This window comes from Giraffa tippelskirchi, chromosome 14 (genome assembly GCF_054371585.1).
Source record: "Giraffa tippelskirchi isolate mGirTip1 chromosome 14, T2T-mGirTip1v1.2.pri, whole genome shotgun sequence".
Classification (NCBI taxonomy): Eukaryota; Metazoa; Chordata; class Mammalia; order Artiodactyla; family Giraffidae; genus Giraffa; species Giraffa tippelskirchi.
The window spans coordinates 66239048-66257981 of record NC_137288.1 but is presented as its reverse complement, the minus strand read 5'-3'; the positions used below and the strand labels follow the sequence as shown (position 1 = coordinate 66257981).

Below are 18934 nucleotides of genomic sequence, written 5' to 3'. Positions count from 1 at the left end.
TTTCTGTAGTACTTTGTGCACAAAGCTGGCTTTCCTATATGAGTCATTTCAAGATGTCAGTGAGTGGGGACTGGTACTGGGGTTACCCAGGTTATGAATCTGCTTTACTCAAGTCTACACATTCAAATGCAAATGTTGACACAAAGCATCCTCACTGAAACACCCAGAATACTGTTTGACCAAGTATCTAGGTACCCCACGGCCCAGCCAAGTTGATACGTTAAAAAATGAAACGTCACAAGGAGGAAGAGACACCAGATCTCTCTCTCTCTGCCCGCCCCGCCTCCGCCCCCCCCGCCTCCGCCCCCCGCCACCGCCCCCCCCGCCACCGCCCCCCCCGCCTCCGCCCCCCCCGCCACCGCCCCCCCCCCCGCCTCCCGCAGACGCACAGAAGAAACGCCGTAAGACGATGCAGTGGAAAGGCGGCTGCCCGCAAACAGGTAAGAGTGGTCTCACCGGACACCAACCCTGATGGACCCTTGATTTTGGCGTTTAGGGTTGTAAAATTAGACTGTGGTGACAGCCGCACAATTCTGTGAGTATTCTAAAACGCACTGAATACTTTAAATGTGTGAATGTGTGGTATATGAATTATATTTCAGTAAAGGTATTCAGTGCATCCCTGGTAACTCAATCGGTAAAGAATCCGCCTGCAATGCAGGGGACCGCCTGCAGCACAGGACACCCAGGTTCGATCCCTGGGTCAGGAAGATCCCCTGGAGAAAGAAATGGCAACCCACTCCAGTGTTCTTGCCTGGAAAATCTCATGGACAGAAGAACCTCGGGGGGTGGAGGGGACGGGCGGCGCATAGTCCATGGGGTCGCAAGAGTTGGACACGACTTAGCGACTAAACCACAAAGGTATTCAAAATGAAGAACCATAAACCATTCATCCCTCAACACCCCCTCCCCAAAAGAGAATAGGACTTAGGGAGTCCGCACTGTAATTCCCCTACTGGGGCTTGCCCAAGGCTCCTTTCAGAGTCACTACTTGCCACACAGAGATCACTGAGGCTCCGGGAACCTCTGGGTCAGAAGAAACTGACTGGTAGAGCAGTCAGCTGCGCCGCCTGGACTTTCTGGAAGACTCGGACCCCACAGAGCTGGGAACCCCCACCCCTGAGAAGGGATGCTGCCCGGAGATGCTCAGAGGGTATGTTGCACATGGGACCCAGACCGCTCAGGCAGAGCACTGCTCAGCTGGTACCACTGAAGGAGTCCATAAAGATGGTACTGAGGATGCCAATAAGGAGCTGACACTGGAACCAATCATCGCTGCCTCAGTGAGGGGCTGCAGCCGAGGAGCTCTGCCAGGAACAGTAGGTAAAGAGCAAAAAGGAAGCCTCTTTGCCTAACTCCAGCCTTCTCGGCTCTCTTGCATGTCCCCAGCAGGAGTGGCCTTGGCCAGCAGGAGAAACGTGGTTTCCAGAGACCAAGCTCTGGTATCACAGAGCAGAAAAAGGAGGGGTGCTTTTCTGTTAACTCTCCAGCAGAACCTAAGCTCCTTCAGGACTCTGACTAGGACTTACTGAACTTTGTGAGTTACTTGAGTGGTGTCTGGGGGAAAAAAATGTAGTAAGAATTTGAACTGTCAGACTGTGGTGCTGGAGAAGACTTTTGAGAGACCCTGGGACCACAACATCAAACCAGTCCAACCTAAAGGAAATCAGTCCTGAATATTCATTGGAAGGACTGATGCTGAAGCTGAAGCTCCAATAGTTTGGCCACCTGATGCGAAGAGCTGACTCATTGGAAAAGACCCAGATTCTAGGAAAGATTGAAGGCAGGAGAGATGGAAGACAAAGGATGGTGGTTGGATGGCATGACTGACTCAGTGAATAGGAGTTTGAGCAAACTCCAGGAGATGGTGAAGGACAGGGAATCTTGGCATGTTGCAGTCCATGGGGTCACAAAGAGTTGTACACAACTTGGCAACTGAACAACAGCAACAAAAATTTGAAGTAAGAGAAAGGATAAAGGGAAGGGATAGTGAAAAGAAGGTGATAAAGGGTGTGAAGAAGTAAAGAGTAGACAAGTCAGGCAGACACTAAGGAGAGGTCAGGAGATGAGGCAAGAAGAGCTCAGAGCAGAGGGACGCTGAAGTGGGGACTGAGGAGGTAGATGACTCTCTGAGGAGGTGGGTGGCTCTCTGAGGAGGTGAGTGGCTCTCTGAGGAGGTGGGTGTGGCTCTCTGAGGAGGTGGGTGTGGCTCTCTGAGGAGGTAGATGGCTCTCTGAGGAGATGGGTGGCTCTCTGAGGAGGTGGGTGTGGCTCTCTGAGGAGGTGGGTGGCTCTCTGAGGAGGTGGGGGTGGCTCTCTGAGGAGGTGGGTGGCTCTCTGAGATGGGTGGCTCTCTGAGGAGATGGGTGTGGCTCTCTGAGGAGGTGGGTGACTCTCTGAGGAGGTGGGTGACTCTCTGAGGAGTGGGTGGCTCTCTGAGGGGAGTGGGGGTGGCTCTCTGAGGAGGTGGGTGGCTCTCTGAGGAGGTGGGTGTGGCTCTCTGAGGAGGTGGGTGTGGCTCTCTGAGGAGGTGGGTGGCTCTCTGAGGAGGTGGGTGTGGCTCTCTGAGGAGGTGGGTGGCTCTCTGAGGAGGTGGGTGGCTCTCTGAGGAGGTGGGGGTGGCTCTCTGAGGAGGTGGGTGGCTCTCTGAGATGGGTGGCTCTCTGAGGAGATGGGTGTGGCTCTCTGAGGAGGTGGGTGACTCTCTGAGGAGGTGGGTGACTCTCTGAGGAGTGGGTGGCTCTCTGAGGGGAGTGGGGGTGGCTCTCTGAGGAGGTGGGTGGCTCTCTGAGGAGGTGGGGGTGGCTCTCTGAGGAGCTGGGTGACCCTCTGAGGAGGTGGGTGGCTCTCTGAGGAGGTGGATGGCAGGTGGAAGGAAGCCCGGGAGAACACAGCTGGAGGGGAGCCATGCATGGTGGACAAGTTGGTTTGTTGGCTTGCTTTCAGAATGTGGAAACTTGCACAGATTTATAGGCTGAGTGAAAGAAGAGAAGGAAAACTTGAACTTTGAAGACAAAGGAGAGGTAAGTGATGAATAAACACAGCTGTTATTTTTCATTTGAGTTTTTCCAACGAACCTGGTGACCTTGAGTGACTTCTCAAGCTACCTGAGATACAGGTTTTATGTTCTTCAGAGTTGCTCAAAATAATATGGATTATATTTTAAGCTCTGAAGGCCAGATGTCTTCATTCTTAAATAACATGTCAGTACGTGCTGATTTCCTAGGGGCCACCAGGCATTTAGGGAGATGCCCGTGGGGGAAATGCTGCCATTTATGAGATTCATCCCTGAGATGACAAATAATTTAACTTGTAGCAAAGACCACTGATTCTTCATGGAGGTTTCTTCACACACAATAACCTCTGCAAATTTTGCCTACGGAATTTTGAGGAAAATCAAGAGTGCCAATTAACTCAAAAAATCATAAAACTAATGACACAAATAATGAGTATTCATAAACAGAAAACAAAACGGAAAACCCCTTTATTCCTGACTCTATCTGATACTCCATTAGAACTGCACCAAATTAATATCTAAGTTACCCCATGAAAGCAATTTAATGGATCTTTTGGATAATTCTAATAAAAATAAGAAATCGATTATCTCAGTCTCAAACTTGCCACTATTAAAGGGAAACTGTCTTTTGAATTGGACTGTTTCTCCCTAAAGAATCTTCTTCTTATAAAGAAGAATATTGCAATATGCTCTGAATAGATGTTTAAAATCTCTCTCATAAGTTCTGGAAATCTCTCTCATTGAAACAGTCCCAGCTTGACAGCTCTGCAATAACCATTAAATATTAAAATAACATTAAAGAGCAACTGCTCAGCTCATGGATTTAGCTGCAAAACTCCTTTTCACACTAATGGGACTCACATTGCTAAATCCCCATGTGCTGTACAGAAAATTTACCCCCAAGGATCCAATGATCAGACACAGTCAAGAAAATGATGAATGCACTTTCAAAAAATTAATCGATCTGCTACCAAACAAATTATGATTATTCATGGAATTTCAATCACATAATCATTCTAAAAGTCAGACTAACATTCAGCAGCATCCAATTTTGCATTCATAAAATATACTGATACATTTGTGATGTGATAAAATTCATATTTCTACAGCAAGATAATTTGGATGTTGTAAAGATATTTTAAAAGTTATAAAAAAGAAAAACCTCTCATTTACAAAAATCACTCAAAGCCAAAAACTAATTCTAAATATTTTTTATGTGTACTAAATTTCTGTAGACATTATCATCATAATGCTTAAAAGTAAGGATTGTTTTCTGTTGTTATTGATATACATTTAATATAAAAGGAAAAAAGACAGTGTAAGTAACTAATATTGCTAATATTTGTAGCTTTATGGAGATCTCAACTTCTCCAAATTACACCTTTAAAGAAATTATAGGAATTTTGACATAGTTGTACCACCCGAAATATAACTATCCATGTTAACTATCAAGGAGGCAGTTACAAACTATGAAAAAACAGTATGTTTAATGGAATGTGTTCTAGACTAAACTTTAGTTTACTCCAAATTTAACTTTCCCAAAGGTCAAACTAAGACAAGTCACTTAAATTCTCAAAGTCACAACTTTATTAGCTATGAAATGAAAATAGACCTGAGGATGTCTATGTCTGTCAGTTCATGATTTTCTTTTGTGACAGGTAATTTGATTTATATTGAGTCTTGTTCCAATTTCCCCTGACCCTCAGCTTCATCCAGACACATACACATATACACACATGAGCACACAAGTATAAGCATAAAGAGGAGAAAGAAATTTTTAAATCTTATATAGGACTATGGTACAAATGCATCTACAACAGTTTGTGAAATTTCAATTTGTTAATGTCAAAGTGTTTACCAGCATTGAAAGAAGCCTAGAGAATAAGAGGGGTAGCACTGTTTCATGGCAAAAGCACCTAGATGGAAAATTTGGAGACTTGATTGCATCACTAACAAATGCTGTGATATTGGACAGATCACTTCATATCTGCAAATTGCAGTTTATTTCTTTTTATGATAAAAATTCTCAACCTACAGGTATAGAAGGAATTTGCCTCTACATAATAAGGACCACATATTAAAAACCCACAGCAAACGTGACACTCAGTGGTGAAAAACTGAAAGCTTTTCCCATAAGATCAGGAATAAGGAAAGAAAGTCCATTCTTTCCCCTTGTTTAACATACTACTGAAAGTCCTAGCCAGGGCAATTAGGCAAGAAAAAGAAATAAAAGACATACAAATCAGAAAGAAAGAAGTAAAATTATCCTTGCTTGCAGATAACATGATTTTATTATTATTTATTCAGTAAAGCTCTAAAGACTCCATATAAAAAAACTATTAAAATAAAAGAATTCAGTGAAATGGCAGGATATATAATCAACATGCAAAAATCAGTTGCATTTTCATGCACTACTAGCAATCTGAAAGAGAAACTGAGAAAACAATTCCACTTACAATAGCATCAGAAAGAATAAAATACTTAGGAATACACTTAATTGAGGAGGTGAAAGACTTATACACTGAAAATTACAAAGCACTGATGAAAGAAAATTTAAAGACACAAATATATGGACAGACATCCCAAGTTAATGGTCATATGGAACCACAAAAGGCCCAGAATAACCAAAGCAATCTTGAAAAAGAAGAGGAAAGCTGGAGGCATCACACTTTCTGATTTTAAAACATGTTTCAAAGCTACAGTGATTAAAGCAGTATTACAGTGGAATAAAAACAGACATATAGACCAATAGAGAGCCCAGAAATAAACCCATGCACATACAGTCAACTGATCTTCAACAAGGATGTCAAGAATACACAACAGGAAAAGGATAGTCTTTTCAACAATGGTATTGGGAAATCTAAATATTGACATACAAAATTATGAAATTGAACCCTTTTCTTATACCATATATAAAAATCAGCTTAAAGCATATTAAAGATTTAAACATAAAGCCTGGAACTAAAAATCCGAGAAGAAAACGTAGGAGAAAATTTTCTTGACATAGATCTTGGCAATGATTGCTTGGATATGACAAAAGTACAAGCAAAAAAAGCAAAAATAAACAAGTGGGACTACATTAAACTGTAAAGCTTCTGCACAGCAAAGGAAATAACAGAGTAAAAGGGCAACCTATGAAATGAGGGAAAATATTTGCAAACCATGTATCTGAAAAGGAGCAAATATTTATAACATATAAGGAACTCCTGCAACTCAATAGCAAAAAAAAAAAAAAAAACGCAATAAGCTGATTTTAAAATGGACAGAGGTCTTGATTAGATATTTTTCTAAAGACATACTAACAGCCAACAGGTATATGAAAAGATGTTCAGTATCACTAATCATAAGGGAAACACAAATCAAAATCACACCAGGATAACATTCCAAACCTGTTAGGACTGCTATTACCAAAAAAGAAACGAGTTTTGTCAAGGATGTAGAAAAATCAGAATACTTGTATACTGGTGGGAATGTAAAATGGTAAACAGTGTGGTGGTCCTCAAAAAAAAAAAACAAACTTAAAAATAGGACCACCATATGATCCAGCAATTCCACCTCTGGGTGTATATGCAAAAGAACTGAAATCAGGATCTCAAAAAGACAGCTGAACTCCCATGTTCACTACAGCATCATTCACAATAGCAAAGACATGGAAACAATCCAAACATCAACAGATGAATGGATCAAGAAAATGTCGTGTATACATGCAATGGGATGTTAAAAAAGAAAGAAATATGCCATATGGGACAACATGGATAAACCTCTAGGACCTTATGCTATATGAGTAAACCAATTCCAGAAGGACAATACTGCATGAGAAATCTTAAACAGTGAAACTTATAGAAACAGAGTAGAATGGTGGTTGCCAGAGGCAAGGGGGAAAGCGGAGTTGTTCTTTCATGGGTTAACATTTCAGTTATGCAGTGGACTTGTGGACATAGTGGGGGAGGGAATGAGTGGGATGAATGGAGAAAATAGCATCAGTGTATATATACGGTGTCGTGTATAAAATGGGTAGTTGGTTAGAAGCTGCTGTATAACACAGGGATGCTGACCTAGAGGGGTGGGAGGAGGGGGAAGGAAGGGAGGCCCAAGCAGGAGGGGATACATGTATAATTATGGCTGATTCGCGTTGTTGTAAGGCAGAAGCCAACATAGCATTGTGAAAATGAAAAAACAAGAAATAATTTTAAAAAAGGAAAAATAAAGTTACTTCTAGATCTTAAAAAAATGAATAAATTCTAGAGATATGCCATACAGTATTGTGTCTATAGTTAACACACTGAATTGTGTACTTAAAAATGTGTTAAGATGTTAAGTATTCATACCAAAGGCCTATATTTCTCAGGAACACAGATTCTAAAATTCCAAATTAAATTTTAACATATTAAATTTAACAATATATATAAAATGAAATATATACCAAAATATATCTCGATAGAATGGGGTTTATCCCAGAAATTCACGCTGGTATAACATCTTGAAGTCTATCAATACATTACCATATGAATACAACATTTTGTTTAAAACTCATTTGATAATGACCAGTTCCAACATCAACAGTTTTCAAGTTCCAACATTCATTCTCAATGTAAACTCTCAACATACTAGGAACAGAAAGGAACCTTCACAATCTCATAAAAGGTACGTTTTTAAAAGTCAACAGCTAACATCATACTTGATGGTGAAAGACTGAACATCTTCCCTCTAACCTCGGGACGAGTGAAAACGTCTGGTTTCACCATTTCTATTCAACACTGCATTTAAGGTTACAGTCAGGGCACTAAGGAAGTGAAAGGCGACAAGATTGAAAATGAAGTTAAACTGCGCTATGATCACCTATGTACCAAGTGTGATGGAATCCACCATAGCTCAGGGGTGATCCCCAGATCCATGAACTTTGGAGTTCAGCCCCATTGGCTGCTGCCATTTGTTCCAGTTTGCAGTCATCTGGATACCAGGCACCTGTGGGAATTTCTTCCACTTTATCTACTCGCCCCAGGGACCACCCCTCGCCTCCAGGAAGAGTGGTGTACCCACAAACTCTATAGGGCCTAGTGGCGCCCACATTGCTAATGCCAGTGGGCTAGTGAACTGGGTGCTTCTCTACTGCAAAGAGGCAGGCCACCCAGTCAACAGGGCAGGCTGAGCCAGGGCAGGGGTGACCGGGAGCCACGGCAGGGGTAGGTGGATGGGGCATACGCTCATCCAGGTGGAAGGGACGCTTTGAACAGGATAAACTGATCCTTCAGAAACATCTCTATCGGGAGGAGCGCTGTGTACACCGCCGAGAGATGTTGCTCCGCGGGGGTAGGACAGGTTTGTGCCCCCTTCCAGAGTTGGGACCAACATCCTAGCGGCTCTCTGGCCTTCTGCGGTCTGTCACGGTGCCCAGGCCACAAAGTCCGGGGACAGGGACGCGTCGAACTTGAACAGCAGCCAGCACCCTTCGTTCTGCAACTTAACACCCGGCCCTGCCGTCTTGTCCGCCAGCCCCGAAGCTGGCAGCGGACCATCCGCACGTCCCTCTCCACTAAGCTCTTCTGCCAACTTTCAGACCTGAGCTCCGGCCTCCAGCCAGGCATCGGGGGCCGGCGACCTACCCACCGCGAGGCCAGCCGCCCACCGCGCACCCCGCGTCCCTTCACCGCCGCAGCACACCACGTGCAGATCCCCGCCGCAAAGAGCATCAGACCAGGACAGTCCACAAGCACCTAACTCTCGGGCCACCCCTCCCCACATGGAGATCTATGGCCGACTGGGCATTTCCCAGAGGCGGCAGCTTTAAAAAGCAAGGGAGCTCACCCTAGGAGACGCGTCTTCGCGGCCGGAAACAGGAGACCTCTGCACCTGCCGGCCAGAAATTTCTCCAGCGGTCTTCACCTTGGTCAGGTGTGAAGGCCATGCAGACAGTCCCAGCATCACCTGACAATCTCGAGGCTGGTTCCCTGAGGCTGCTCCTGGAGCCGGGAAGGCAGGCAGGACCCGCGCACGAGTCCCGCTCGGGGCCAATCACTCCTGTCCTCGGCGTGACCTCCTCCCACAATTACTGATACGTGAAACAGCACGGATGAATCATGAAATAATTAGGCTGAGTTCAAGAAGCCAAATAAATAAAGAGGAGTGGGAAGGAAGAACAACAGAGGCGCATGAAGAAGCTTTTGGAGGTGATGGATATGTGCATTTCTTGACTAACTTCATATATATATAAATATAAATATAAATATATGTATATACGTGTCTGTGTGTGTGTCAGATGTATCAAATTACATACTTTAAATACTTGCCATTTATTGAATAGTGAATATTCCTCAATAGAGCTGTTTTTTAAAATATGAAAATACTTTTCATCAAATAAATAATTACTAGTGGGTACTATTTTTCTTAGTGCTTTTTCATTTTTTTGATCACAACAACCGAGAGAGTTGGATATGCTGATTATTTTTATTATATTATTGTTACACACTTTTATTATTATTATATGGTTGGTCCCATGTAACAAACTATTAAGTCAGAGGCTCAGAGGCATTACCTTGCCCAGTGTCAGAAAACCTTTGACAACAAACTTGTTAAATTCTTCTTACGTACACAATTTTTATTTGCTGTTAACTTTTAACATTTTTATTGAGATAATTGGGCTTCTCAGATGGCGCTGGTGTTAAAGAATCGCCTGCCAGTGCAAGTTAGAGGGAAGAGATGAGGGTTCCATCCCTGGGTGGGGAAGATCCTGAAGATCCCTTGGAGGAGGGCATGGCAACCCACTCCAGTATTCTTGCCTGGAAAATCCCATGGACAGAGGAGCCTGGCAGGCTACAGTCCATAGGGTCGCACAGAGTTGGACGTGACTGAAGCAACTTAGCGGGCATGTGACATGTTGAAATCATAATACTTTGGATATATTGGGTTACATAAAGTATATTATCCATTAGTTTCACCTGTATCTTTTTAATTTTTAAATGTGATTCCTAGGAAATTTTAAATTACATGTGTGTCTTTGCATTATACTTCTATGGACGTGACTGATCTAAATTCTACTCAAAAAAACAATGTTTTACATTTTTGTATGACAATTTCAAAAAATAATGAACTTGTATTTTAATCATGGAGAGATCTTGCTTCAGGTTTATAAAGGGTTGAAGGCTCTAAGTAAGATGGTACTCGGGGATTCTATGGGGATACTTGAAGAAAAATTAGCCTAGATGTAATAGAAGATGATGATTGGAAGGGAAAAGGGGTATAGCTGCTTGGGAACTCATAGTCAGCACTGGAAAATATTCAATCAAAATTCTACCTGAAGAAAAATAGGCCTAAGCATGGTAGGAAATGATCATTGGAAAACCAAAGGGGTATAGCTGATGGTGAACTCACAATGCTGAGTGCATGCTAAGTCGCTTCAGTCATATCCGACTCTTTGCGACCCCATAGACCATAGCCCACCAGGCTCCTCTGTCCATGGGATTCTCTAGGCAAGAATACTGGAGTAAGTTGCCATGTCCTTCTCCAGGGGATCTTCTGGACCCAGGGATTGAACGCATGTCTCTTTGTCTCCTGCACTGCAGGCAGATTCTCTACTGTTGAGCCACTGGGGAAGCCGAATTTATAATAAGTGGTGGAGAATATTCAATCCAACCTCTAAATTGACCTTTTGTGTTAGTTCCTATTCTGGAATGCTTTGGGTTGCAGCATAGCATTTTGATGCATCAAACCCCAGTGGATGTTTGTGGCAGTTGTGGAAACTGAGCCAACTCAGAGTTGCCTGGGCCCAATGAAGGACTTATCTGTGTAACTATCACTAAGGCAAGACTTGGGGCAGCAGCTGCAGTTTTTGATTCTGTGGATTAAAATCTCGATCACCGCATAGACTTTTCTTCGTGCCAGATTCTGGTGCACCATATTGCTCTCTCTACTGCTGTTTCTCAGTCAGCTATAGGTCTGTCACCTCGCAGAGATTCGTGCGTCAGTGAATCCTAGAAGCCCTTCCTGGACCCACTGCTCTCGCTCTTCCCAAGTCAGGTGGCTGTTTGGGTCCCCTTGTGCTGGCAGAATTGCTGTCATTAATTATATTAAACCCAGCTCATGTAAAAATACTACAGAAATTGCAAAGCATGACAAATGTTGCCACAGCGGAGCCAAGTCTCGCAGGAAAACTGTGCTCTTCCAGATTCTTTCCTCTGGAATGCCTCGTGCTGCCATGTTAACCCTCCTCCATAAGTGAAATCTCTCCTTTTTGATGGGTATCTTCCTGTTGCAGCTGCTAAAGATTCAATATATAGCTTCCTTTTTACCACCTTCTGAATTTGGAATCGGTGGAACACCAGACCCAGGAGTCAGACAGATGGTGAGAGAATGTGGCTTCAGATGAAAGGCTCAGGAATCTCCCTAATACCTCACCTCTGAGTGAGACACCCACACAGTCATGGATCGAGCTGGACAGTGAAGACCTCCCTCAAGTTTAGCACGAATGAGCAGACCAGAGTGCAGACATCCTAAGGCATCTCCCAGGAAGGAAAGAGCATTCAATACGGCGCTCAGCTGAGCGTGATCAATGAGGTCAACCAAACTCAAAATAAAGTGAGTCTGGAGGAGTGCAGTGTGGGGAGCAAAGCAGAAGTCGCTCTGCAGAGAAACATTAGGCCAGGAAAATGAACACCCTCCCACCCCTGACTCTGCGTGAACGTATTGATCTGCACTTTGTTGAAGATGTGACAAGCGTTTAGGACTGTATCTGCTAGTACTTGGCATACACGCCTGTTGAATGGATTTGCCTTCTTGCAAATTCCATCCATTCATTCAAATTATATTGGGTTGGCCAGAAAGTTCATTTGGGTTTTCTAGTTCATCTTCATAGAAAAACCTTGAATGAACTTTTGGGCCAACCCAGTATTTACTCTGCCCATTACGTATACGGCACTGTTCTAGGTGCTACTAGGTGAAGAAACAGACAAAAACCTTGTCTTCATGGAACTTATATTTTAGCAGGGAAGACTGAAAAAATAAATATGTTCCCACACCCCATAGTGCAGGCTTTCTTTGCCTAAGGTGCTGTATGAGAGCACCTTATTCAAATTTGGAGACAAGTCACAAAGCAGAATTTTGTGGAGCCAAAAATAAATGTTCTCATCTCTTTTACTCTTTTTAAATGGTCCAAACAGACTAATCAGAATGCAGAAGCATATTTAACTCAACACCTTCCTCTAAAACATATCCAAGGTCCATTTATTTCCAACACAGCCCCTTTCCACCTGTGATAACTAAAGCATACCTTGTGAAAACATGGTAGCAAGATGCTGGGTGGGTCTAGTTTTCTCCTTGCCTTGTAAATCTTTAATGCTATCGAGAGTGGGAGTTTAAGATAGTTGACCAACTTCAGACTTATGGGAACAATGATTTAATGGGCCTGTTTAATAAATTCCGTTGTTAGTAAGCCATAGGCCAAAACCCTTCAAGATATTGGTGTATCAAAAGCTTCTGTAAAGTTATCAAGGAGAGGAAGAGAGATCTGTTGGAATTTTCCTAAAGTGCTTGAATTAATATTATTTTTTTTGTGGTCTTGGAAATTTTGCTAACAGCCCTGCTGCTTTTCCATCAAGGGTACAGTGTGATGGAGTGTATGGCAGGTTACTTTCATCTGTGGATCAACACTGAAGGAGACAGATTTGTCGTTTTTATCAGCATCAGCAGGTCTAAGCACATTTGTTCACAGGTGTTAGGAATCACCACTTGAATGAAAAGCCGGGCAGAGAAAAAGCGTTTGTCTAGTGAAAACATAACTTGTATATGCATAGTCCACACTCTAAGGGAATCCCAGATGGCTCAGTGGTAAAGAATTTGCCTGCCAATGCAGAAGACACAAGAGATATGGGTTTGATCCCTGGGTCGGGAAGATCCCCTGGAGGAGGAAATGGCAGCCCATTCCAGCATTCTTGCCTGAGAAATCCCATGGACAGAGGACCCTGGCGGGCTGTAGTCCATGGGGTTGCAGAGAATCAGACGTGACTGAGCACACATACACACACACACAAACTCTAGAACATGGCACATCACTTTCTGCACTGATGTTAACTCACTTTGAACACATCCTGGCCTGTTCTTTCCTTGAGTTCATTCCTTAAACGGAATTAGCATGTATTAAGTCCTCATACTAAATGGCTTCAGTTGTGTCCGACTGTTTTCTGACCCCATGAACTGTAGCCCTCCAGGCTTCTCTGTCCATGGGATTCTGCAGGCAAAAATACTGGAGTGGGTTGCCATGCACTCCTCCAAGGGATCTTCCCAACCCAGGAACTGAACCTGTGTCTCTTACGTTTTCTGCATTGGCAGGTGAGTTCTTTACCACTGACGCCAGCTGGGAAGCCACACTAAGTCTTCATGATACTCTTATTGACAAGATGGTGGCTCTTTGTATCAGTGACCACCTCTGTTATCATTGTGGTGCTGAGATTCTCAGCTGATCTACCTCAATTTTTAAAAACAGAAAATGGGACTTGTGAACAGTGACATATAAAATTCTTTGATAGACTTGTGACTGGGCCTCAATCCATCTCATTCCAAAATCTTTGTTCAGTCTCTGGAGAAATAATATCTCCTGGGTTTGTCCTGTTGATTCCTTGGACCACTAACTTTGCTGAAGAAAGGCAGCCTGAGGCAGGGGTCAAAACAGAAAGAGTCACTTTTTAAATTCCCTGGCCTTGCATCATGGGAAAATTCCTACTATACCTAACCTAAAACATTTTCCTCATAATTTGTTGGAATTTTTATTGCAAAAACTCTGCACAGATTCAATCTATATTTTGACCTAATGACCGTCAAGAACAACACATTTTTATCAGATACTGTTAGATAGTCAAAACTATTGCTATTGGTTTATTTCTTTGGAAGGTGGGAATAAATCCTGGTGTGCCTATGGACTTTTTTTTAAGAAGCACGTATGAGAAAACACAGTATTTGGAAAATGAATAAAATATGAACTTCAAATTGATCGCATCCCCCGACAATAAGGAGGTTTGGCATCAATACCCTCACCTCTGCCTATTGTACCTACAGTGCTACAGACATGGCTGAACATCTGGTACTTGAGGTCACCTACTGTTCCATTCCTCTCCCCTCTGAGATATACCGACCAGACCCCAACAGCATTTCTAGGGAGAATAAGATAATTATATCAATTTACTAGAATTTGATGTATGAAAATGAATTAGGTAGCACTTTCCTAGCAATAAGAGCATGTGCAAACAACATTATCGAGTGAACAGTATAAATTAACTTAACATAATTGATACAGTAGATAAATATTATCCCTCTACCAGAAGAACAAGCATCATTGAATAAACATGATTTTAATCAGGATCAAGTCTGGAGTATTGGTTTGTTTCTAGTCCAGATTTTTTCTTTTTGGCTTAAAAATATGTACCTGCTTAAGTTATAGATAATACCTCTTGTCTGGATTGAAGGTTTCACAAAGGCATCTCAGACTTGTGTAGCTGAAAGTTTCTAATAGCTAAAAAAGGAAGGGGCTGGGATCACAATCTTTTTGAAGATAGATCGTCAAACCTGTGCCAAAGTTCCTACATCAACAACTTGCTTTTTGCAATTTTTCCAGCCATCATCATTTCTACTCCTGGCTTCTGTTAGAGTCCCAGCCCACAGGAGGCCCTGCCTTAATGGTAGCCATGATATTGACCACTAATCCTCTTCTTTTTAATTATTTAACACCAAAAACATTTTGTATTGAGGTGAGCCACAGGGCTTCCCTTATGGCTCAGATGGTAAAGAATCTGCCTGCAATGCAAGAGACTCAGATTCGATCCCTTGGTAGGAAAGACCCCCCTGGAGAAGGAAATGGCAACCCACTCAAGTATTCTTGCCTGGAGAATCCCATGGACAGAGAAAACTGGCGGGCTTCAATCCATCGGGTCCCAAACAGCTGGACACTACTGAGCAACTACACTTTCACTTTCATATTGCCTATCAACAATGTTGTGATAGCTTCAGGTGAGAAGTGAAGGGACTCAGCTATACATATACATATATCCCCACTAACCCTCTTCTAACCCCACTCAACTTTCCGAGATGATAAGGTGGGACTTCCTACCACCGAAGTCACTGCTGGCCCTTTGTAGAAGTTGGTTTTTCATCGACTGGAGATGTTGCAGTTTCCTTAACCTCTTCCCCAGTGAGATCCTGTTCTGCACATCCTCTGCCATTCTCCTCCCCTCCCTGAATCCCTGTATTCCTTCACCCCGCTGAGACTGGGTGGGCATTGCTGGGAAAGCAAAGACCTTCTTACAGCCTGAACTAGAGCCAGCCCCAAGCAGCTTCCAGCACTCTTCTCTTAACCCTTCGTTAAGCCCCAACAGGAAGCCCAGCAAGGTCCATCTTACCCACACCAGAGGAAGAAAAAAGAGGAAGGCGAGGAAAGGAAGGAAACTTGCCCCCGCCCCCATTGAAAGCTCCCCAGTGTATGACCTTGACACATATCAGAGTTTATTTCTCCAAGAATTCTTGGGTGGGGTTGGGGCATGGCCGAAAAAGGGAAGGATCTGCTCAAAATAAATTGATGAGGTGGCAGATTAAAACCTTCCCTCAGTATTTGTGTGCAGTCTTCACATCTTGTGCATTTGAGATATTACTGTGAGGATATAACAAAGTGAAAATTTTCCGGTAGACTGGATAAAAGCGTGTCAAGCACCCGTGCTGCACAAAGACCTGTGCCATGTGCGCACTAATTTAAAGACTGGTGTGGACCACTTTTTTAAAAGTCTGTATTGAACTTGTTTCTGTTTTATGATTTTGTTTTTTGGCCCCAAGGCATGTGGGATCTTAGCTTCCCAACAAAGGACTGAACCTCCACCCCTTGTATTGGAAGGTGAAGTCTTAACCACTGGACCACCAGGGAAGTCCCCATATGCACACTATTGATGAGCACAGGAAGAATCCACAAGGGGTCTACATTTTGGAAGCTTTGGATTCCAAGCGACATGACACCTCCACACTAGGGAGTTCCAATGAGATGACATTGATGATGTGAACAACAGTTGTGATAATTTAAGCTTTTGAATGATAGGCACAATTAGAAGACCATGAGTGAGTGAAAGTGTTAATCGCTCAGTTGTGTCCCACTCTTTGCAACCCCATGGACTATAGTCCACCAGGCTCCTCTGTCCATGGGATTCCCCGGGCAACAATACTGGAGAGGGTAGCCATTCCCTTCTCCAGGGATCTTTCTGACCAGGGATGGAACCCAGGGCTCCCATATTACAGGCGGATTCTTTACTATCTGACCCACAAGGGTAGCCTTAGACGATCATATAGTCATACAACCCAGGAGTCAGAGAAAGTGCTTTCTCGTTGGGAAGGACTGTTTCCTACTCTGTGCTCTGTAGGTGGTGAGGATCACCTGGCCTGCTGACAATAAGACATGCTCTGTGTGGTGTTTTCTCTGGTCGTAGGGATGGGGAGTATCTGCCCTACACTCTGTGTACCTCTTTTCCTTTAAAACTGACAGCAGGCCTTTTAAAAAATGGGTTAACCAGCAGCAGGGGTACAACCTGTGGTTGTGAAATGGAATAATCTTAACTAGCAGTTTATTGACAATGGTGAATAATTAGTGCTTGCCTGCTCCATCTGTTATAACTATTTTAATAGTCTCTTTTAGAAATATGCATAGAAATATATTCTGGAATTGATGATACATTAATAATATATTTCAGATCATATACAGTGCTCACAAAAACAGCATGAGCAAAATAATAGCAATGGTAAAACCTAACTTAATCTTTAAGTAACAATTCATAATTTACAAAGTTTGTGTGAATGTAGTAGCTCTTTATTCCATGAAGCAAATAAAATGAGCTTCATTTTTATAGATGAATAAACTGTGGTTCCAAGAGACACAGCACTTTGTCTAAGCAGTGGTTCTCAGTCAGGGTGACTTTGCTCCCCAGGGAACATTTGGCAATATCCACAGACATTTTTGGTTGTCATAGCTGGCAGGTGGGGGTGCTACTGGCATTTGGTGGGTAGAGGCTAGGGATACTGCTTAATATCCTACAATGCTCAGGACAGACTTTGCCATTGAAGAATTATCCAGTCCCAAATGTCAGTAGGCCCAAGGCTAAGAAAACCTTGTCTGGAGTCAGGTAGTTGATAAGATCTGAACCCAGGTCTATTGTTCTCAACCCAGTTTTTTTTCTATTATCCCAAAGTGGAATGTTTTCATCTTGAATGGGGACGCATAGTTTATTACGTGTTATGTTATGCTCATTTTTGCTTCTCTTACTCCTGAGCTCCTGGGAGAGGGTGGAGAGTATACCTTTAGTAGACAAGGAAATGTTGCTATGTGGTATAAAATTGTTCCCAGTAACAATGGAAAACATTCCAGCATAATTCCCACCCACACTCTCCTCCCCTACACTTTTAAAACTTTATCCACTTCATTGTGTAGGCAATGACCAAATTTTGGAGGGAAAAGGGTGATAAAAAATCTCACTGTTTTCCCAGTTCTAATATCGAGATAGATCACATCTAGAACCATGTAAAAGAGATGGGAGGCAGAAACAAATGATTGATTAACACGTGTGTGAATTCCCAGTGATTGATGCCAGTGGCCCGTGGATGTAATGTGAATTTGCCAAAGCCACTGAAAACCCAAAAGTCATTTTTATTGAGATTTAGAGTATGAAGCATTTTTTAAAAGGGGAGTCATCTATCTAATAATTACTTTAATTTTTAGGTAAGCTACTATAGCAGTTATTTTTAATTCCCTAAGTACACATCATTGTGAGGCAGGAGAGACATCCAAGAACGCTAGTCAGCAGGGGATGCCAACAAAGATTAAAAACTCAAACAGCATTAGTCAAGGAATAGTTTAAAAAAGCTGTGTACAGGCAAAGCATGGCTAGGAACAGTGGAATTAAGTTATAAACTTCAGGTTGAGTCCTAACCCAACTCTGGATACCTACTGACTTTATGACCATGAGCAAGTTACTTAATTTCTCTATACCTCAGTTCACCCATTACTGTAATGTGGGCTTGCACCTACAACCCACCTCCTAGGTTGGTCTCGAAAACTAAATATATTTTAAAATGTACCTGGCACATAAATGTAAGAGTGCTGTATGTCTCTATATTAGCCAGGTGTTAATGCAAATCAAGCAAACTGATGCATCTTGATGTGAAAACATGGCATGGAGTACCGTTCAGTGAAAAAAAGAAAAGAAATTCACAGAGCAATGATCATAGCACTGTCCCATTTACGTTTTTAAGATCCTGATGACTAGATACATGAGTATCTAGTTATAGGTTGCATGGTGAGGAAGAATTGACCTTTTTTTAAAAAAATAAAATATGTTTATACTCACATCTTAGTTCAAGAGACACAGAGGTCACTTTGAAGCAGATTTTCTCTTACTTTTCACAGTAATGGAATGTAAGACGTGGAGACCTGGGTGGCCCCAGGGGAAGGGTGCAGAAAGATCTTTTAAGTTCCATCAAAAGTTAACTCTCCCAAGAGCCCTTGGTAAACATAGCTGCTCCCTTGGGAAGAGGTGGGCAGACTGGATGGGGCTCAGTAAGCTGCCTGTGAGCACTGACTTCTCCCTTTCTCAGAGTAACATGGTTAGAACTTCTCTGTCTGCTGTGGTAGTGTGATCATGTCAGAGGTCTGTAATACACTCCAGTGGTCCTGAGGGAAAAGGAGACTGGCTGGGTGGCAAAGCCTAGACACCCTGGCCTAAGGGTGCGTGAGGATAGTGACTTCCGGTCCAAGTGTAGCTGAGGTCAGAAGTCCATATGGACCAACATCTTTGGTCCAGAAGTCACACAGGTGAGTGTAGTCAAAAGTGAGTAATATTGGGACTTCCCTGGTGGTCCAGTGGTTAAGAATCTTCTTAAGTGGTTAAGAATCAGAACTCGATGAAG

At 42.9% G+C, this 18934-nt stretch overlaps 1 long non-coding RNA gene across 1 annotated transcript in view; it reads left to right on the top strand.

The window, feature by feature from the left end:
• The first annotated feature begins 379 nt into the window (after positions 1–379).
• The window catches only part of LOC145534730 (uncharacterized), a 30075-nt gene continuing 11520 nt past the window's right edge, over positions 380–18934 (top strand). Inside the window, exons 1-2 of the long non-coding RNA XR_014074927.1 lie at positions 380–440; positions 2947–3023. This is a non-coding gene — a long non-coding RNA (uncharacterized LOC145534730). The remainder of the gene's footprint in view (positions 441–2946; positions 3024–18934) is intronic.